The sequence below is a fragment of the Pipistrellus hanaki genome, assembly GCF_964339955.1.
Source record: "Pipistrellus hanaki genome assembly, chromosome: 4".
Taxonomy (NCBI): domain Eukaryota; kingdom Metazoa; phylum Chordata; class Mammalia; order Chiroptera; family Vespertilionidae; genus Pipistrellus; species Pipistrellus hanaki.
In genome coordinates this window covers 63,101,056-63,124,413 of record NC_140506.1, presented here as the reverse complement: position 1 = coordinate 63,124,413, position 23,358 = coordinate 63,101,056, and the positions used below count along the sequence as shown (strand labels likewise).

The window sequence follows — 23,358 nt, the reverse complement described above, 5'->3', positions numbered from 1 at the left end:
GGGATAATACCTTCTAATTAACAGTATAGTAGCTATAATGGAATGAGTCAAGAATGTGATGAAGCACTGAAAATTATGAAGTCCCCTTTGTCTCTTTTCCAAATACTTTCTGTGAATAAGGCAAGATTGTTTCAGATTGTGCAGCCTCTATTTCGAAGTCCTACATGCTGGCTTTACAGATACTCTGCAAAGTAGGTGTGGCAATTTCATGTGTGTAGCCCAAAGTGAAAATTAAAGGACTGAACTTCTTTACTGTTCTCAGGTTCATGAGGTCAACATGGGAGTAACATGAGAGGGACTACAGAAAGGATTCATCAGTAAGAAGAGAGGCAGGGCTGAGATGGGTCATTTAAAAAATTTTAAAAAATATATTGTATTGATTTTTTACAGAGAGGAAGGAAGAGAGAGAGTTAGAAACATCAATGAAAGAGAAACTTCAATCAGCTGCCTCCTGTACACCCCCTACTGCCGATGTACCTGAAACCAAGGTACATGCCCTTGACCAGAATCAAACCTGGGACCCTTGAGTCCGCAAGCTGATGCTCTACCCACTGAGCCAAACAGGTTAGGGCCAGATGGTCACTTTAAAAAAATATATATATATTTTTTATTGATTTCAGAGAAGAAGGGAGAGGGAAAGAGAGATAGAAACATCAATGATGAGAGAGAATTATTGACTGGCTGCCTCCTGCATGCCCACATTGGGGATGGAGCCCACAAGTCAAGCATGTGTCCTGACTGGGAATCAAACCATGACCTCCTGGTTCATAGGTCGACGCTCAACCACTGAACCACACTACCCAGGCCAGACTGGTCCCTTCTGACCTATATATCCCTGGCTTTCCTTTAGAAAAGCAGCAGGAGGAAAAAGTGATCAACAACCAGTCACAGAAACTCAGGCTTAGAAAGTACCTAAGAGGGCATTTACTCTAATCCTCTCCCTGGCTGGGAAAGCAATCTCCTAAACACATCCCAGGCAACAATCATTCATCCAAACCTCCTCCGTTACTTCTGCTCACAAAGACTCACTCCTTTCAGAGACAGACCCGTTTCCTTCCTAATCATCGGAATGTTCCTCCTCATAGTGAACTGAAACTCAAGTTTAAGGGCTGTGATTATCAAATTATTTCCACTCTAACTACTATCTTTACTCCTTACAGCCTTGAATTAATTTTGTGACGAGAGAAAAATACATGTTTAACTGAATCTTTTTTTTTCTCTTCACTAACCTAGCGGAGACCCCCTCACATTGGCTAGCGGGTTGCCGCTGAAAGCAATGTGAGACAGTTGTGCAACTCTGCAGGGCCAGCCGCACATCTGTCATCGATTATTGCGAAGAATTCAGCAGCGAGCAGCTCCGGGCGAGGCGGCGGCAGTGACAATCGCTTTTCCCTTCCGTGTGCCCACTCTGAGGGGGTAGAAAACGATGCCAAGACAGGTTGGGCAGCGGGCCCTACTTGACTGCATCTGAGCCGTTAAGAGCTTTACTCATGTTTCTGAACGAAATTTGAAATTTTTGGTCAAAGAAAACAAAGTGGTGCCCCCTGTGTGGAATTTGGACCATCGACTCCCGGTCTGAGGTCTGTTTTACAGGAGGGCATGTATGGGAGTGGGGGTGGGGTGGGGACTGGTAAGGTATGTACACATATAATACCTTAATAAAAAAAAATGAGAAGAAAAAAAAATAATAAAGTGCAATGGGCTCCAAGTTGTCAAAATCTGATTTCCACATTGCGTTTCTGACTTGGGTAGGATCTCCATGAAGTTAACCTTTGTGCCAGCTAGTCACTGTTTAAGAGGCAGGAGAGGCTGGGAGGCGAAGGCTGGATAGGCTTGCCTGGTGGCAGCAGCCAAGGCTCAAACTCAACAGACAAACTCAGCAGGTGGTGAATCTGTGAACCAAAGCAGAACTTATCCAAATGGGGGTGGGGTGGGCTGTTCTTCAGGTAACCCAGAAAGGCATAGGTCAGAATTTTCCCATTTGAAAAGATCAGATTGTAAATTATTCAGCCTCTCCTTATAGAACAGCTACAGAAATAGGTAATAATTATGACTCTCAGAGTTGTAGACATCACCAAATGAATGTATTTTCTGGGAAACTGCTAACATGAACAATGTGCCTGCCTACTTACCAAAAAAAAAAAAAAAAAAAAAAAAAAAAAAAGTCTTAGGAAGCCCATTCATTTCCTAGTAGAAACAGAAGATGGTTAAAAAATCACTAATTTCTTAATCTAAATTCTATTTCAACAGCAATGTCCCATCACATGCCACTTAACTTTCTCAGTTTCAGCTACTTACAATCAGCCCCAAACACAGAGAGAAAATAACAATCTAAATGGTGCATCAGCCACCATCCCCTTGTAATGATTTCATGCCCTAGAGGAAGCACGAGACAGAGCTGGGAAGTTGCTGGTCCCTCCTGACTTTTGTCTCGCTGCCTCTCACACTATAAGCATCTCAGGCACTGGTAGTAAATGCTGTGCTTAATAATATTGACCCCACAACATTTTTTTTTTTTCAAATCACTGTGCTTCCAAAGATAAGCCAACTCTTTCATCTGGTCCCAAAAAACAGCAAGCTGTCCCAATGCTAAAGGAAACATTGATACAGTCAATCTTCTACCCTGTTTCCCCAAAAATAAGACAGTGTCTTATATTAATTTTTGCTCCCAAAGATGCGCTAGGTCTTATTTTCAGGGGATGTCTTATTTTTCCATGAAAAATACGGTACACATTTATTGTTAAGTGAAAATAAAGGAAATTTATTACCTGTATACGGTACGGTAGTACAGTAGTTGTCAACACAAACCAGACAAACTGTGAATCCAACAGTACCAAGAATTTACTCATTTATTCAATGACAATCATGTCATCATCTTCTGGAACATCATCATAACAATCCAATTCCTGAATTTCCTGGTGAATTTCTTGTGACTCCATTTCTTTCAGAATCAGTGGACTAAATCTCTCATGTTTAGCCTAGGGGGGGGCCTTATTTTCGGGGGGGGGGGAATGCCTTATATTTCACTCAGAAGGAAACCTGTAAGTAGGTTTTATTTTCAGAGGATGTCTTATTTTTGGGGAAACACGGTATATACTGGAAGATGTATGTTATTTTCCAATCTGGACATTCCCTAAGAGATTTTAATGTTGACCCCACACAATTTTCACTTTACATCTGACTCCTCTGTACTCTTAACCAAGTCAGCATCTTGATTCTCAGATCTTAGAGTGTCATGGTCAGGATTGCTGAAAGAGATGCATGACTTTAGACCTAAGGTCCCCAAATGGTGTGCCCTGGTGCCGCAGGGCACTATAGCGAACTCCTCGGGGTTGTAGCAGGATATTTTAAATTTGGAGGGAAACTTAGCCCCTCTCAGACGCTGCAGGAACTACTGATCCAACCTAGCTCGCGGTGTAACATTAGAACGTGCTACATTTCTTTGGATGACATCATTTCTTTGCAAAGCTGGGTTGCTGGTGGTTGCCATGATAAAAAAACAAGTGAAAAGTAATGTGGGAGAGCAAATCAGGGTGGTGGGATCGGATCTGGCTTGAAGGTTTGGGGAGTTGTGAGGTGGTCAGCGATCCATTTTCCAAATTCATCCTTCGTTACCGGCTGTGAGAAAGTAAAGATGGGACTTGAAATATAATACTTTGGTTCTTTGGCCAGCTGAGACAGTTCTAAGCTTCGGCAGGGAAACATTACAGGAAGGGGCATTACAGGAAGAACTTTTCCTCCCTGGTCTGGTGTGGTCTTGCTGCAAACTCCTACGGGCACATGTGGCACCCCTGGCCCATGGACACCTTCTCCAGCAACTGCCTCTCTGGGTGGTCACAGCACCCAACTGCCAGCAACTTCTGACACCCCAGCCCCAGGCAGTTCTGTGTAGCAGAGTGCCTCCAAGGAGAAAACTCCCTATGAGCAGGTGTCCTCAGCGTTCCAGAGGGTAGATTTCCAGCAAGTTCTACCAGCACAGCATCATGTGACCGCTCTGCCATCCAAGCAGCCAGCCCTCCCCTCTCCAACAAGGTCTGGAGTGGAAGTGAGGGAAGCTCATGCTTGATGCTCTGTCTCAAACCCGGGAAAACGACTGCTCCTTACATCGGCTACTCCTCTCTTCTTTAGAATCCTCTTTCCTAACAGCCAGTCCTCATCAATTAATATTTTCTTTTTTTAAAAATAGTTCGCTTTCTTCATTATAATTTTTAATTGTAGTAAAAAAAAAATCACAATTTACCATCGTAATCATTTTCAAGAGTTTGGTATCACCTATATTTACATTGCTGTATAGCTCTTGCCACCATCCATTTCCACAACCCCTTTAATTCTGCAGATCCAAAACTCTGCACCCATTAAATGCCAGCTCTCCATTCTCCTCTCCCCTCAGTCCCTGGTGACCACCATTCTACTTTCTGTCTCTGAATTTGAGAACTTTAGGTACCTCAGGTAAGAGGAAGTATAGACTGTTTTGTTCTTTTTTGCATGTGTGACTGACTTATTTCACTTCACACAATGCCCTCAAGGTTGAACTTGGTTGTAGCCTGTGTCAGAATTTCCTGCCTAAATTTTTAAGGCTGAAATACATTCCATTGTTTGTATGTATCACATTTTGCTTATCCATTCATCTGTCAATGGACACCTGGGTTGCTTCCACCTTTTGGCTATTGTAAATAATGCAGCTGTGCACCTAGCCAGTTTGGCTCAGTGGATAGAGCATCAGCCTGTATGTAGTCAGAAGGGCCTGGATTCGATTCCGGTTAAGGGCACATACCTCTATTGCAGGTTCCTCCTCGGCCCTGGTTGGGGTGCATGCAGGAAGCAACCAACCAATGTGTTTCTTTCTCATTGATTTTTCTCTCTGTCTTTCCCTCTCTCTTCTACTCTCTCTAAAAGATCAATGGAAAAATATTCTCACATGAGGATTAACAAGAAATAATAAAATAAATAAATAAATAAAGCAGCTGTGAACATGGGTGCACAGAAACCTGCCCACATCTCTGCTTTTAGTTATTTTGGAGTATATTCCCAGGAATGGAACTGCTAGATCATAGTGTGATACTATATTTAATTTTTTTGAGGAGGCACCACCCTGTTTTGTTAATAAACATTTTTTTTGTATTAAATGTACTGATGGGACCCTGACTGAAATGCGCAAGAAGTAATGAAGTAAATGAAGTAAATGAAGTAAAAACATTAAGTAATGAAGTAAATGAAGTAAAAACATTAATTTCTAGCTTTCACTTTGTGTGTATTTTTTTTACATGTCTACAAATTTACTAGTGTTAGTACATAATTAGTTACTAAGTTGTTTGGACCTAAGCAGTTCATAAATGAAACTGTCAGGTATTTGTTTTATCCTAGAAATTATATAGAAAACAACAGAGGCGTGAGTGGGGAATGTTTGGGAACCTTTGCCCCAGTATTCATAATACAGCTACCACCTGTCTGCTTAAACGGCTCCTTAGACTCATGCTGTCTAGAAGTATCCTTATCCCTGAAGGAACAGAGTGATGTATACACACATTCCTTTACATGAGACTGTGGGTTGAAATTCAAGTGCCCACCAAAGCTAGAAATATCATCAGTCATACCTGCCGCCACTGCTGGCTGGCCCAGCCCCTACCCATGTAGGCAGCAGAGATCACTGGGCTGTGGGCTGAAACACTGACCTTTCTCTCCCCCAAAAGCAACAGCAATGCAAGTGATGTGAATGACTCAGCTAGAGGCAAAAGCATGAATGTGCACCCCTGCACGTAGATGTGAATGATTTAAAAGTAGATGATCATTCAGAAACGTTGACACTTGTTTAAGTAATTACCTGGAAGTTACTTAAAACAAACCTTATGATGAATCAGAACACCTTGAGCAGCCATTCAAGGCAAATTTGTAAGTAACTTAAAACACAAGATTATGACTTGTGGGGTTCCCCCTTCTTCTTTTTAGGGTAGAGCACATGCTGGACACTTTGAAGGCACAAGATAACTAAATAACTAATTACTTAATTGTTTCATAATATTGAATTATGACAACATAAGAACAAACTTAATATCCCCTTATGCAAAAAGTACAAGGACCTGCATATATAAAAATGTTATCTTCAAAGAAAGACAACGACAGAAGGAAATTTGCTTTGCATCCGCAGCACTGAGGCTGCTAATCTGCACCAATTCATAAATCTACCAGGTTTACAAAAAAAAAAAAAAAAATCTATCAGAAAGAGAGCCAAGAAGAAAATAGCTGTGACAGCTGCACCCCTTCTGTTTTACAACACGCGCGGAATGGACGCACTTCCTTTAAGGTCTCCATAAACAGAGAGTGCTGAGCAAATGCAAACTCCCCCCGTCAAAGCCACTCGAGTCCAGGCTTCACCTAATGGATTGTACTGATCTTCTTGGAGGCAACCTTACCAGCAGCTACAAACCCACCAGTCGTCCCAGGAACCATTCATAAAACAGATGGAACAAAATTCCATTGTACAAGTTTCTGGAGTTTCCAGGGCCACCAAGGTGCCAGCAGCAGCTGCCCACTTTAAGAGCGCCAACCTCCGTCCTCGGAATGGGAGCTCTGTTTTCTTTATGTTAGGAATGAACATCCGGCCCTGGGCCGCCGGAATCGGTACACTGATAAGTCCCAGATGGGAATTCCAGACACCTCCTTGCTCAAGGCATGAACTTCTCTCCTCTCAGGTGGGAAACATTCTATTAAGCAAGGCTCTCAGGAGCCAGCTTCCCCTCCCGGATTGTTTGGGTTTACAATGTGCTGTGTTTGAAAGCCACACTGGGATCCGTCATTGCACAATATGTAATTAATGTTGTCATATGTTTTGTCAATGGATGAAAATGACCTGGGAATGTAAAAAGCCAGCACCTTGGTTGTCCCAGATATCCTGTGCTCTGGATCAGAAGAAGGAAAAAGTACACAGCGGCAAACTCTGAACCAGCAACCAGATTAGAACCAAACAATTATGTGTTCAAATTAAGCTATCTCTTAATACTGCCAGCAGTAAATATAACTTATCAAGTACCTACTATGTGCTAGGTATTATGCAAGATAAATTATTATGCAAGATACAGAACATACTATCTCTACTCTTACTACATCTCAGCAAGAGAAGGATACAGAGCAGTAAGAGGTCAGAGGGCACAATGGCTGTGAACCTGGGTGATCTGGAGAAAGAGGGAGCTAGATATTCATAGAAAAGGGAAAGTCCAGAGGAGCAATGGCTGTGGCAGGAGGAAGGAGAGGAGTTCCACCTTACACGCCTGAGTCTGAGGTCTGAGCAGGACAGCTAATGTTGAGCCTCTTCTATCAGACTAGATCCCATATAACTAGGGCTCTTTAAGAAAGCACTGCCCAGTTTTTGGTGAAAATATTTCTAAAGTAGATTGCATAGCCATCTTCACTAAACAAAGGCTATGGATCATTTTTTTTTTTTTTTTTTTTTTGCAAACTACTATTGTTAATCACACTTTTCTGTAATTTAGATGTGAACCTACTTTTTGCTCACTAAACCTTATCTAATAAAATTGTTCTTTTTTATTGTTATTACACTCAGTCAACAATGTCTATCCAATTTCAAGGGACAAGAAGATGCATACAATCAGGATTTCACATTTCTCTTAAATGCTCTAGAAAGCTTGTTCCTATACATAGCTCTACAGATGTTACACCTGTCATATAGCAGAATCATGTTCTCAAGAGGTGAGAGGAGGGACATTAGGTTCTAAAGATCATTAAAGTGAAACTGCACATCCTTAAAATTACCTTGGAAATTCCTTAAATGGTCCAGAAAGTGCAGTAATGTCAACACAGTTTTACATCTACACAGCACTTACCAGTCCCTCTAACTCTTACGTAGTATATGTTTCCCTACTGTTGCCAATCAGTTGTATTCAGATTCTTTCTCCACGATGATGGCAAAATCATTATCACCCATTAGCCTGGTCTCCCGAATGATGTGTTACCCACTCTGTTAGTAGTCAGAATCCTTAAAACTCATCTCTCCTTTGGTTGCATCGACAGGTAGCCATCGCTGTTTAACATAAGCAATGCACAGAGTTGCTCCCTGGTCATGAAGTGGCTAAAGGTGAATGGCCTGGGTTTCCTGAAAAGGAAGCCGCCTTCTTCCTTAGGAGCAGATATTGACAATATCCAACAACATATCTACATCTTCTAACTAGAGGTCCTAGGAAGAACCAAAGGTTGATGGAGGAAACCAGGGCTTCATTGTCGGCTCTACAGGAAATGTAGATGTCGCTGTTCAGATGTCACCATCAGGTAGTTCGTTCTACAAATATTTATTGAGCATCTGCCATGTATAGGCACAAGGCACATGGTGTAGATAAAACCACCATGGTACCTGTCCTCACAGAGTCCATCACACAGCGGGGAAGAAGGGAGGACTCTAATAAAACTAGAGCATGATAAAATATAGTATGATAAGTATAATAGCAGAAAAGTATGCAGTGTTATGAAAGCTCATAGGACAAGTTCATAAACCAAACCTGGGGAAAGGATTCATCATTAAAGGCTTTCTGAAAGAAGTGATGCCCAAGCTAAGACTTGAAGATCAGGAATTAGCCAAGGAAGAGGAGGTGAAGGAGAAAAGAAGAAAGAATGGTTCCAGGTAGAGTTAGCAGCATGCATAATAGTCCGTGGGTGAAAGAATCACCAGTCAGAAAGAAAGGCTTAAAGTAAAGGCCAATGGATATGATGACCAAGTGGTCACTGGGGAGCTTTGAGGAAGACAATTTAGTAACATGACTGGTGGCAGAAGCCAAATTGCAAGGAGTTGCAGAAAGGACTGGTGGACTATTAAGTTGACAAAGTCTCATGGAAAGAAACAAGTTGAGAGCACTGTCAAAAGAACGAAACCTGAGCACAGCTGTGAGTCTCTTTGCTGAAGGAATATTTAAATTCTCAGAACTCTCCCACCAGCCAGCACCAGACACAGGGAAGCTGGGTGCCATCAGTGCCTTACCGAAACACATTTGCAATAATTTGCATGGACTCTGATGCGCAAATTATGCAAACAAAACAGAATGAAGCTGAACCTCACTCCATGCTCAGTGGCTCATGCTAGTCCATCAGGCCTTAACACCTTACATAAGGTGTTACCTGGGAGGCTCCCAACGCTGCAATCATCCTCTGGGCACAACAGGAAGTACTCTCATTGGAGTTGTGGTACTTTGGCCTAAGACCTATTTTCTGTTCCACCATCAGATTCTTTTTAAAATGCAAGCATCCCGTGGCAGAAAGTCCCACGGTGACTAACATCTAAGAATAAATGGATTCACTGGTTTCTTTGTTCACTCATGGCACTTGTGGTAGAAGTGTAGGGTGGGTTGGAAGTTTGAGAAACCAAGCTTGTCCCACTTCCCATTCTACCCTGGTGAGTAACTCCATCTGGGCTAACAGTAAGAAAAGGCAAACAGGGGTGTATACACTCAGCAGGCAACTCCCAGGACAGAAGTATATGTTTCAAATGCTTGGGATTCCTTATCTTTAGTGATGTATTTTTTTAAATGATGTAAAACACTCTGAACTGTTTTAGACTGAGATTTCGATCTCTGCTTCTCCAAACTGATTCAACCTCCAATGGCCATGCACCAAAGAAATGATTTTCATGAGGACATTATTCCTTTTGAAGTATTTCCAATCTGCGGGTAAGAATTATTGATTTTACCACTTATTTCAATAAGAAGCAGTCTTTTAATCTAAGGTAAAAAGCTGAAATGTGTTATAAAAACAAAATTACAAAAGGCTCACATTCATAAAATCTGGCATCTCTGAAGTTGAGCAAACATAACAATGATAGCTGAATAGTCATGTTAGGTAGCCCGGGAATCACAAGTTGGTAACCTTAGGTCTGAATCCAGCTCACAGGGTTTTCCTGGGCCAGATACATTTTGCTTTTCACCCGAACTTTAAAGCCTTTAGAGGGGACCCATTCCCTGCAAGTTGGCTACAGGTCCCTGATCACACAAAGCACCATTTACACAGACGTATTTCTTGCCTGGTGCCTGCAGACATTTGAGTTTGGGACCACTGGCTTATATAAACTGATATTAAGAACAAACAAGCCGAAACCGGTTTGGCTCAGTGGATAGAGCGTCGGCCTGTGGACTCAAGGGTCCCGGGTTCGATTCTGGTCAAGGGCATGTACCTTGGTTGCGGGCACATCCCCAGTAGGGGGTGTGCAAGAGGCAGCTGATTGGTGATTCTCTCTCATCGATGTTTCTAACTCTCTATCCCTCTCTCTTCCTCTCTGTAAAAAATCAATAAAATATATTAAAAAAAAAAAAAAGAACAAACAACTAACTTCTCTCCTACTCAGGTAGAGCTCCGGTGTTAACCGTTTCAGAGTGGAGGACATGTGGATTATTGAGCAATAGGGTGGCCGAAAAACAATAAACCACAACAGCATGCAACACCACTGGCAATCAGACTCTTAGCAGAAGAGGAAACCAAAAACACTGGTGGGGCTCATCAGTCTCAGAATCAGCCATGTGACCGCGGCTTTGAAACCACGTTTTAACAGCAGTACTGTATCTGCCAGAGTCTCTCTCTGATCTCGCCTCATGTACACTGATCCCACAAGATCCCTGACATCTGGATGTCACAGAACACGAGCCTGGCAGCCAAAATCCAATCCAAGCCGGGCTTGGCAAAGGAAACAACCCTGCTATTCAGGGAGCTGTGGCTGTATTGCAGGATCTATAGTGCCTATAAAATGACACTCAACTTGGGGCAATCAGCCATTCAGCCACTTGGTGACTATTTAAGACATTTGCAGCATCATCTCTCTGTCTGTCCTGGCACAGAGGATTTAAGTCTCTACTTCAACCCCATCTCAGTTCCTTGCCACACTTCCTATCAGGCCCTGCACAGAACCCAAGCATCAGAAAGCTAGATACAGAAAATAGGGTGGTGAAGGCCCGGGGCAGGGGGCGGGGGCGGACTGGAGGGGATAAATGGAGGACAAAGGGGGACATATGTAATACTTTCAACAATAAAGATTTATATATATCAGAAAGCTAGTGCTCAAGGAAGCTTTTGAGATCCTCTCATTCTACTTCTTTATTCTTCACACTTGTTTATGAATGAGAAATAAGGCTGAGCAAGTTGCTAGGACACGCTCAAAGGTTTGTCCTACAAGTGTCTTCACAGGGACTAGAACTAGATGTCCAAGACCTCCCCCTGGAGATGTCCTCTCTGCAGCCAGCCGCCCTGGGACACAACATGCGTTTAGGCACCAATGTCCTTTTGCAGCCCAGCCCGGTTTTCCTGGATTTGATTTCTGGCACACGGACAGTCTAGCTCACTAAAGGTCATCCTTAGGATTTCAGTCAAAGCCCATCCATCATGAAGGGCTCCTCTCCCCTGGTTGGCACTCTGTGCATATATTTCCCACAGGGGCACAGCAGGGAATACTGCCTGGCTGGAGGCAGGCTCTGAGTTTGTAATCCTGTACCTCACGCATGAATTTCATCTGCAAAGATAAACTGCTTGCTTTTCTGCTCCAACTTATGACAAAAATGGTGGTTTCCTTTTTATCACCATGCTTCTCCTTCTCCAAGAGCCCTCTGCATGTGGCCCAGTCCTTCCCTGCCCTAGACAGCAGTCTCCTACCCCGTTTCCCCGAAAATAAGACAGTGTCTTATATTAATTTTTGCTCCCAAAGATGCACTAGGTCTTATTTTTGGAGGATGTCTTATTTTCGGGAAAACACGGTAGTTGTCCCATTTGGGTAAATGAAATCAAGCCCTATAGGATTGACTTGCCCTGTTTTGTTTATTAGCGTGCAGCTTCAAAATCTTTATATTATGCAGAGCCCAGCAATATCAATTAAAATCGGTAAAATAATCAACTGGCAATTAGGCTCATATCTTTACAGGGACATATGGCCGTATTATACTGTTTTAAAAGAAACATGGTATTGGACTTCAGTGTTTTGTGGGGACTTATAATTACCATAGGTTAAAGGTTGCCTGTTATAATTTTCTCTAGTCTTTACTCTCATTGTTCAGTGTTTACCAGACCAGGTCTAAGGTACCTTGGGGATGCTTTATCAACTTTTGAGACTTTCCCTCCTGGAGTATGTGTCCTTGGTCTCTCTGATAGCATCTGTGTCATTGTCTTGGGGAGTGAGGGGTGGAATCCAATATGCAGAACTCCGCTCACAGTGTTATATCATAGCCAGTCACCAGAAGCAACAGAAAAAAACACAGTGAATGGAAGCCTGTGGCAGACACTATAGTTGACCAGCCATCACTTCCGTCCTCCCTCCTCTGCATTGTGCTGTTTGAGGGGGAAACTTTCCCCACTCCTAGGTCTCAGGTTCAGCCCTGACCATTTTATTTTTTAATTTTTTTTTATGTTTTTATTTGTTTCAGAGAGAAGGGAGGGGTAGAGAAGGATAGAAGCATCAATGATGAGACCGAATCAACCATCAGCTGCCTCCTGCTTGCCTCCTACTGGGGATCAAGCCCACAACCCAGGCCTGTGCCTTGGTTGGGAATTGAACTGAGACCTCCTGGTTCATAGGTTGAGACTCATCTACTGAGCCATACTGGCCGGACAGCCCTGACCATTTTAACTCAGAGTATTCCCACCCACTTAATCATATAGTGATTGGTTTAGGCAATCCAGTCTAAGCCAATCAACATAGCACTTGTTATTGTTAGTAAACTGGCTTAAGACTGGGCACATGGCCCAATGTGACTGAGACACCGGAAATTTTCTGGGACTTGTAGAAAAGGTCACTCGCTCCTGTAATAGAGTCACCGGAAGTCAGTTCTCTCTCCCTCTGGACAAAGTGTTGCAGATATGAAGTTAGATATGCTGCAGACATCTAACCACCAATGCAGAACGAGCTGAGGATGAAGTTCAAACAAAGGACAGGCTGGAAAGAAAATGGGTTCTTGCCATCACTGAACTGCTAAATCAAAACTCATTCTAGTTATGTAAGCTAATAAGAAATTCTCTTTCGTACGAGCCAGTCTACACTGGGTTTCTCTCTCTTGCATAAGAGCCCTAACTGATACAACATCCTGTGCAGCGAATGAGGACTTCTAATGTTGCTGCCGGCTTCACCACATGACCAGCCCATTCTTCTCCATTTCCTCAAGCTCCCCGCCTGACAAAGGCCAGAGCACAGTCTGGAGGCCCCTCTCCTGCAAGGCCAAGGCTAGCCTGTGTGATGGCAAAGGTAACTGACAGCCATGCCCTGAGGGGCGGGGGGATTGTGGCACAGGCAGGGAGGAGAGCCTGAGAGACAGGCCCAGACTCCCTGGGCTTCCTCCTCCACTCCCAGCATGAAACTGCCCACCAGCGCCGATGGGCTTCCCGGTGGGCCCTGTGTGGGGACATCTTTGCCACAAAGGGGTGGCCACCTTCCTGACAGGAGGCAGGGCAAGACTTGTAAAGTAAGCAAAGGTGTGTAAAAGCTTCAGACTAATGAGCCAGGAGCCAGGAGCCAGGAGCCAGGTCAGGCTGCCCTGGGATTTGTCCCAGGAACCAAGGGTGTGGTAAGGAGCTCAGGGACACATTTGTGAAGGGTAGGAACTTATTAAGTAGGAACAGGCAGTGCTGGGCTACTAGGGTCAGGCCAGCTTTTTGCCTCAGGATATGCTTAAGTCCACCTGGGGCTGCTTTGAGGAAGGCACCCAGCATTCCTGCACTTCCACTCAGCAGTCTTATGGCCGAAACACTGAATTCCAACAGAAGGACTTTCTGGAAGCTGGAAGCTGGGGAAATCAGTCAGCATTTTAATGAGGCGGTCTTTGCAGGCACCTGTAACTGAACACTCTTGGGGTCCACCACCCACATGCAGCAAACACTTGTTCAAAAGCTGGAGATGAAGAAATGCTTCTTGTCAAGTTTTCTTAAGGCCTCCTTGCTGCTGGTAGCAACCCCCAGGTAAATACCTGCATTTCTGCATTTGCTTTGTTGTCCTGAGTTCTGATCACAGATTTTCCCCAGCAAGCACTCCTCCTCAGGTTCTCCCCACGCCAGCGAGGACCAAAGACCACAAGCAAAGGATTGTGGGAGTCTTCACCCTCATGCTCTAGGGGTAGATGAAGAACTGACTACTGGAAGTACTGATACCAAAGGATGCCAATCAGTGCTAACCCCAGGTTTTGAGAGCTCATTTATAAACAGTGTACACAAGTGAACATTAAAAAACACACATAAAAAGTGCTATACAATTTTAAATGCAAATTAAGATGCTAATGTAAATCTACTACTGAACTAACTACTGAAAGTGCTGATGCCAATCAGTGTTAACCCCAGGTTTTGAGAGCTCATTTACAGACAATGTACACAAGTGGACATTAAAAACACACAGAAAAGTGCTATACAACTCTAAATGCAAATAAAGATGCTAATGTAAATCTCGAGGTATCCATGTTGGGAAGAAGGGAAAGAAGAGGCAAGAGAGAGTCAGGGATGATTTAGTTCTCTCCACAAGATGGTACGACCTTACACAAAAACCTCATGTTACTCTGTCCACAGAATACAGGTCATGGGTGACCAGAGGAGAGGGGATGACACAGGTGAGAGCAGAGTTATTTTTCTCTATACTCAGCACTAGTCCGACCTTCAACAGAAAGTGAAATTAGAAAATTTGGCTTGTGCCCAGAGGACAACAGTCATAAGATCTAGAGGAATGGAAGGAAAAATAAAGGCTTGAACTGACTTATAGTAAAGCAAGAAGACAAAGAATGTTGAGCAAAAATTGTTCAGGTCAAACTGCATTTAATAACCATCAGTCACTCTTATTTTGTGTTAACTGTTTCCAAGTAACTTGGCAATGAGTGTATGGAGGCTTTAGGAGATTGCAGATTCTGGTTCATGAGATTATAGTATTTATAAAACCAGAGGAATTAGTTCCATATCAAAACAAAGAAAGGCGATATTTCACAGGGGACTTCTTGGGGATGAGAGGTCTGACCCTTTCTTGTGTTTGCAACCGGTCCTCGGTAGGTGGGCAGGACACACTGGCTCAACCAGAATGAACCGCTGAGACAGCTGCTGGAGGAGCCACTACACGTGGAAGTCTGAGCCGGTGTGTGGCCCACATCCCACCAAGCAGCAGGGTGGTGGGAAGAATGCTGGGGTCAGAGGCAGGTACTTATTCCGGCTCTGGCACTAGGACACTAAATAACCATAGACACTTGATTTGACTTCTTTGTCCTAAATTTCATTTGTAAAATTAGTAGATTATACTAGACCATCTCCTGCCCAGTAAAAGTCAAATCATTTTAACTGTCCACAAGGTGCCACCTATTCTGGTTCCTCACCACCTGTCTGGCTCATCTCCCCTCCTCCTATCAGCCCCTTGGCCTTTCCTGGAATACCACGCCCATTCCCACCTCAGGACCTTTGCTTCTGTTCTTCCTCTGCCCAGAATGTTCTTCCCCAGGATACTCACAGGCCTGGCTTCCTCACATCTTTCAGATGAGTCTAATAACACATTCTCAGTGAGGACACACAATAGCAAATCCTTCTCCCCCCGCCCCCACACACAAAACAATATGTATCCCCCTATAAGCTTATCAGTTAACAGTATCCCACCATATGTATGTATGTATGTATATATATATATATATATATATATATATATATATATATATATATATGCATGTATTTTTAAAAATATAGAACGTATCTATAATAATAAAAGTGTAATATGCTAATTAAACCGGACATCTGAATGACCTTCCAAACGTCATTCCGGATGTCCTTCCAGACGAAGCTGCGGCAGTGGAGGCTGAGACAGAAGCAAGTAGGGGTGATCAGGCAGGCAGGCAGAGTGGTTAGGGGCAATCAGGCAAAGTGGTTAGGGGTGATCGATCCCATGGGCCTAAACTGGCAGTTGGACATCCTTTAAGGCAGGGGTCTTCAAACTACGGCCCGCGGGCCACGTGCGGCCCGCAGAGGAATCTGATCCGGCCCGCCAGGTTTTTTGGGCAGTGAGCGCAGCCGAGGTGTTACAGTAGGAATTAGTAGTTCATATAGTCCGGCCCTCCAGCTCTCTGAGGGACCGTGATCTGGCCCCCACTTTAAAAAGTTTGAGGACCCCTGCTTTAAGGGGTCCTAGATTGTGAGACGGTGCAGGCCGGGCTGAGGGTCCTCCCTCCCATGCACAAACTTCATGCACCGGGCCTCTAGTAAAATAAGAAAAATCAAACATACAGGTGCCAAAGGTCAGAGGTAGGTAGAAAAGCATGCCATAGTAAAAGCCTTATTACCTTGTTTTAAAAGCTGTAGCTAACATAAATCTTAGCTTAGTTTTTCTTTGATCTAGCTTCTCCTGCGCTACCTCTGAATAGTCTACTTATTTGTTTTCATATTATCCAGAAGGTTGGCCCTCCAAGGGCAGGGACTTCTGTCTGCTTTGTTCACTGGCATTTCCCCAGTCCCTGGAAGAGTGCCTGGTACGTAACAGGAATTCAGTAAGTTTTGGTGAATGGACACATGCAAAGATGGGTAAAAGGGAGAGCAGGTACAGCTCTTTTCATTTGTTTGTTTTTTAAAGTTGATTTTTAGAGAGAGAGGAAGGGAGAGCGATAGAGAAATAGAAACATCATCGATCAGCTGCCTCTTGCATGTCCCTCACTGGGGATTGAGCCCATAACCCAGGCATGTGCCCTGACTAGGAATTTAACCCACAACCTCCCAGTTCCTGGGTCGATGCTCAACTGCTGAGCCACACCGGCCAGGCTCAGCACAGCTCTTTACAGTGTCTCCCAGCTCTGGGGGCTGTGGGCTGTGGGGTCCATGTCAAGGGCTTCTCCTCTTTCACCACTGCACCTGGATGGACTCTACAACCACATGAAACAACAAGCCAACCAGAGCCAGAGGGGCTGTGCCTGCACTCCGCTGCAGAACGCCCCCAATGCTGGGTTCCGCAAGCACCACGTGCTGAGCCAAAGGGCCATGTGTGTCCCACACTCTCAGCAATTGTTCTCTATGGGAAATTCTTTATATTTGATAAATGTATTCTATATATTTAAATATATTTATTGGCATTCAGCTCCATTTTTCCCCCTAAGGCAAAATTCATATAATTTGAGAGGACATGGTTACATCCATCTCCTTTGTCTAATTCTTCATCTAAAATACCCTGGGGGAAAAGAGCACTAATCTTCCCTGCCACCAATACCACACTATTAATTTGACCCAGAATGAGAAGAGGTGGGTGATGCTCCCGTGTGCATCTGGGCCAGTTCCACTAGATGGCAACATGGCCAGAGTGCTGGTATCCAAGGGTGACATTTACCAGCGAGGTAGACTATAGAGAAGCCCCCACAGTCCTCCCTGTTCTCTCCCACACTCATGCCCTGGCCTCGTCACATTCAGCCTGGCTCTCTTCAACCAGTAATATATCACTCGCTCTGAAATGGTTCATGCTTATTCCCGAATGTGTTTGACTTACTCCAGCCTTGGAAGCTTTATGTATGCTCCTTCTTTCTGCCAAAGTATTTAACTCCCCCTCCCTTTGGAACTCTACTCCAAGCCCCTTCTTCTATAAAACCTTCCCAGCCAAACTTGGCTCTCATCCCAACTGCCTATGTGCCATGATATACAGTCACAGGCACATATCCATTTTTATAGATTGGATAGAATGTGCCTATACGCATAGAGAGAGAGAAAGCTGATGGAGAATCACGAGCACAGCTCCAGACATCTGGTAGGCAAATGAACGTTTAACTCACAGGATGTGCCGGTGACCACATTCTGTATCACACAAGAAGTCATGGGTCTAGGAAATAATAGCCTTAGCTGACAAGCATTCAACTAATGAGTCAAGAACCTAGATATATTAACACCCACCTACATCTTCACACTTTTATTTTTATTTTATTTTATTTTATTTTATTTTATTTTTTAATATATTTTATTGATTTTGTACAGAGAGGAAGGGAGAGAGATAGAGAGTTAGAAACATCGATGAGAGAGAGTCATCGATCAGCTGCCTCTTGCACACCCCCTACTGGGGATATGCCCGCAACCAAGGTACATGCCCTTGACCGGAATCGAACCCGGGACCCTTCAGTCCCCAAGCCAACGCTCTATCCATTGAGCCAAACCGGTTTCGGCCATCTTCACACTTTCAGTTCCTTTCTAACATTCAATTTAAGCTCCAGAAAGTTTTTTTGAGCAGAAAAATTCTAGATAAACTTCAATCAATATTATACGTAAACTTGAAAAAAATGTATAAATGCTATCTTTACTTCAATCCTCAAAAACTTTCCAAATTTGCCTTAACAAAATTAAGTACACTCGTAGAATCATTCAATATGGCTGAAAACAGGCCTAAGGTGGATTTTAAAAGTACAAGAAGGGCTTATAGACAGGATAAAATTGCTTACTGGCTGTTAGAGGAAACGGTAGCAGGAATCATCTGACAAACATCCTCACAAAGGGAGAGCAGAGAGAGATAAATATCCTTGAGTTTGCAGGCCATCACATGGCGTGACTGCCACTACCAGACCACTGGCATCTGGCGATGCCTTAGAGTTAATAAACTTGTGGAAATTTTTTTTTAAAAAAGAAGAAACTTTAAGTGAAAAAGCTACCCAATCTTTTCAGAGCCCCATCTCTGAAACATCTCAAGCCTTCATGTATCTACAAATGAAACTGTCTACATGCAAATTATAGATGCCATTTTTTCCACCCACTGTAGTCAAACCTCCCTCAGCGTAACACCAGCCCTCCACACCCAGAGTCCCAGCAAGAGAAAAGCCGTGATTTATTGAACACAACCACCTTCAAGCTGCCACCGAAAGTCGTTCCCTCGCAGACAATACCAGGTTACTTAGTCATCTGAACTCTCCACCAGCTTCCGTCATGCACATTAAATCCAAGTTAAAGATGAGGGCAGCTTTAACTCACCTAGTTTCAGCATTTTCTCCCTGTCAATCAGGACAGCCTCACAGAGTCTTGGCAGAGTCACACCGACGGGAGGGACGCGCACAGCCACCCTGTTGTATCCTATGGCATCTGTCCCACCTTCAGGAAGAGTCCGTCCTCCCCGAGAACAATTCAGAAAAATCCACACCGTCCTTAAGAAAAGTCCACCAGGAGCTTGCCGAGCAAAGGCACAGAAGACACTGGTCAACAACCGTCACTTTAAAAGTTGTCCTGCTTGTTATTCTGGGAGCTGGGTTTCGTCACCTGCAGTGGAATGCACTCGGGAGCCTTTAATTGTGACTCCAGATAGATCTCCACATCCCGGCGAGGAGGGACTGGTTGCTGTCTGCACTTGCTACCTGTAAACCACGGCTACACAAGAACACAGAGATCACCTGTGATAGGCGAGCAGGAGGTATTTTCAAAAATCAAGCAGAAACAGGAAGTCTAACATTTCAACATACTTTTTTTAAAAAAGGGAGTAGCCCCAATCCTAGATGCCCAGACAAAAGAAAATCAAAAAACACCTCATTCCTACCTGGCCAGTATAAACATGAATGTCTATTAATAGGAAGTACTGCTCGGAGGTATTCTCGTTTTCAGGAGAACTAGAGAACGGAGTTTGGGCAAAGCTTCTACTCAAAATCTTTGGTCTTTCGTTTTTGAAGAGAATATAAGGTTTTTATTTTTTTTAAAGCCCAGCTGGTGTGGCTCAGTGGTGGAGCACTATGAACCAGAAGGTCACCCTTCGATTCCCGGTCTGGGCACATGCCCAGGTTGTGGGCTTGATCCCCAGTGTTGGGTGTACAAGAGGCAGCCAATCAGTGATCCTCTCTAATCATTGATGTTTCTCTCTCTTTCTCCCTCTCCCTTCCTCTCTAAAAATCAATAAAATGTATATTTATAAAAATAAAATGCACATATGACTGTACCTAGACACACACAATATATACACACATGCACACAGACATGTGCACAGACACTAGTGAACAGAACTTTAGGAGCTTATGGACTTACCGGCACTTTGACAGTCATCACCACCCACAAATCCCTCCCTTCCCCAACCCCACCACCTAGGATCCTGCCAGTCCTACCTGATGTGCTTCAAATGCACCGCCTCTCTGACGCCTTTTCCTGAGTATCCCCTCCAACTATGCAGGATTTCAGGGTCCTCCTTCAGCCCCATGGCAGCTCCCTGGAGCATTCTGATCACACTCTCTGGGGATCTACTCACTGTTGTCCTTATATTACTATGGTGACTTATCTATCTTACCTCTACTACCTGTTTCTTGATTTTATTTTTATCCGCTGAAGCAATAACACTTTTCCTTAGCCTACCAGGGACACAGCAGAAAAGATACCAGTGAAGGGCAATAGTAAGTGCACCGGATCTAGTGGGCTCGGTTCATTAATGCCTGCTACTAATTTGAGAGAAGACTGAAAAAGATACCAAATCAACATCAATTTACAAACATACTATACCTTTCTTATTTTCTTTAACTCATAATGGTTTGAAGTTTATACCTTGGAAACCACCCTTTTACGTGTCTTTGTGTTACCATCCCAAATTCTGACGGGTTCCTTACTGCTAGGATTTACTTCATCAGGGACTAAGGGTCAAAGAAGATGCCAACAGAATACTCCCCCTGGAAGAGCAAGCTTCCAAAGCACAAGGACTTCCCAAACCCTGATTCAGTTGCAAGTCCAAGGGTAAGTTACCACGTGCAAAGAGCAGAAATGAACAGGGTGCCGGTGACAGAGGCACCCAGAGTCTCACGTGATACTGTGTGAGCCTTCATTAGGGAAGTCTGGCCTCTCTCAGTTCCTTAAAATGTGTCCCCGGAGGCAGCTGCATGGCTTAGTGGCTACCAGGAACCACTCAGTCCTCTACCAATGGGAGAGGAGGGAGCAGCAGAATGCAGCTGTGGGATGGGCGGCTGGAGGAAGAGAGGTACAGCATCCCATAAAAACAACTACCCGTCAGCACATCTGAATGGGCTACACATCAGGCAGGGGATCATTTCCTTAAGAAATCCCTCCCTCTTCTTGTCCTTGAGACCAGAATGCCCGGGTCTTACCTGCTCAGATCTATTCAAAGTTTGCTGTTTTAAGCTACCCCGGCAGTTGTAATTATATATTCTGGTCATCCTACTTTATGTGGGAAGAAAGAATAATCATAGATCAGGGCTAAAGATCAGGAAGATCTATGAGACAGTCAAAATTCACAGATTACCCTTATGTAAAAAATACCTAACGCTCTTCGGTGGCCTTTGTAGATATGAATACAGCTCTTCTATGCTTCCCTAGGACTTGCAAATTGGAGCAGTCTCATAGATTCAAGGATCAACAGCTGTGGTGGCCAATGCAGAGGCATCACCTACGCCTGAGGCCGGGAGGGGAGAGGGGGCAGCAGGGACTGCCAGCCTTAGAAACCCAGCCTGGTGGCCCAGTGACCAGACATCTGCCCGGACCCAGCTCTGTTAGGGGAACGTATGCCCAGGAATACACATGGCTGTCCATCTTTTTCTGAGGAGCACAGCTCTGGAGCTGAAGCAGGGAGCCCGCAGACCCCACCCCTGGGAGTACAACAGGCATTGCCAGTGACAGAGGCACCATAGCCTCACGTGATGCTGTGTGAGCCTTCATTAGGGAAGTCTGGGTCCACTTTATCTGATATATTCTCCTCTTATCTGCAATCACTGACCGCTGAGAGAAAACCAGATCCTCTTCTTCCTGGGACAAGCCTTCTCTATGCAGCATCTAGGCATCTCCTCTGAGCAGGGCACTATCGCTTAAATCAGTGGTCGGCAAACTCAAACTCATTTAGTCAACAGAGCCAACTATCAACAGTACAACGATTGAAATTTCTCTTGAGAGCCAATTTTTTTTTTTAACGTAAACTATATAGGTAGGTACATTGTGATTAACTTAATTAGGGTACTCCTAAGCTGGCCTTTGCTACAAACTCAAGGGGCCAAAGAGCCGCGTGTGGCTCAGGAGCCGCAGTTTGCCGACCACTGGCTTCAATCATTTCGCTGTCTTCACACCCAGTGAGAGCTGGTGGCAATTCCAGTTTCCAGAGACTGGCCGAAAGAGAGGGAGGTTAAGCAGCACATTCCACAAGGTGAGGCAGGGCTGGGAAGAGAAGGCGTGGGAGCTAGGCCCTCCCTTCCCAGAGCAACCTCCACAGCGCTCTCTCTCTCTCTCTCTCTCTCTCTCTCTCTCTCTCTCTCTCTCTCTCTCTGGCCCAGTTTAATGGACTGCCTATTACACACCCCCAGGAAAATACTTCCTCTATAGCCACCTGCATCCTTATCGGCAGCACAGTCAGCAAAATCACCGCAAGAATAATGAAATGTGCCTGCATGAAAGAGATACCTTGGTTTGTTTATTTCATCCGAAGCTAAGCCTTAGAGACCGAGCTGGAAACGTCTACGAAACACCTTGACCTTCCTGCTTTGGCATTCCCAAGGCGCTCCCTGGTCCCTAGTGCAAGATGTGATAAGGGGCTGCCGGGAGTAGCGGTGTTTCCTTTATGTTTGAGTCCAACACCCCCCCCCCCCACCTCCATCATTCTCTCTGGACCCTCCTCCTCTGCATTCCCGGTCACCTGAACTCTTTTAGGGGCCTCCCTGTGACTGTGGCCCCGCCAGTCTCCTAGATTCACTTTCTCTCTGTCCCTCTCCTCTTCTCCAAGGACAAGCAGTGGTTGGTGAAGCAGAAAGGAAGGCGGGGGACCGCCGGAGAGTGGCCAAGTGCTCCAGGAGGGTCTGCAGATATTCTCACAGCGATGGCAGAGTCAGGCACACCCTCTCTCCCCCAAGGAGGCCTCGCATGGGCAGAAAAGAGCACGGCTCATGCCTCCACGAGGGTGGAAGCCCCACTGGCTGAGCACCTGCTGGGTGCTGGGCAGCGTGCATGGTGCTCCCCCTGGGGTCACCCAGTCCTCCTCAGAACCCTGGGAGGTGGCTCCATTGCCCTGTGGTTACAGGTGAGGAAACTGAGCTCCGTGCATGTAATATTCCCGTCCAGCCCCCATGCCGGGTGTGTCTGACTCCAAACCTGTCGGCCTTTGTTCTCTTCCTATCATGAAAGTGTCCTTGGCTTAACCAGACAGACAGCACACATACAGAGCTGCCTGGAAAATGCAAAGGACACCTGGCAACCCACCTTTCGGGGCCAGGCAGCGAATTAAATGTGTGAACAGAGCCGCAGGGGGCCAGCGCTGGCAGCACAGACAGGGCTGGGGTGAGACTTCTCAAGCCTGCCATCAGTTCAGCTGTCATCCACGGCCTCACCTCCATGGGCTGCACGGAAAAAACGTGTGGGAAGGCAGATCTGGGTACCATACAGAGTGTGTTTCTATGTTTTAAGTATACATTTCATGAAATGTTGCTCACAAACAAAAGTCCTGTCCTTCTCTTTTCTCTCTTA

The 23,358-nt window shown here is 44.7% G+C and overlaps 1 protein-coding gene across 1 annotated transcript in view; it reads right to left on the bottom strand.

The window, feature by feature from the left end:
* TNFAIP8 (TNF alpha induced protein 8) overlaps nt 1–23,358 on the bottom strand; it is a 114,418-nt gene that overhangs the window by 45,634 nt on the left and 45,426 nt on the right. The window lies entirely within an intron of this gene.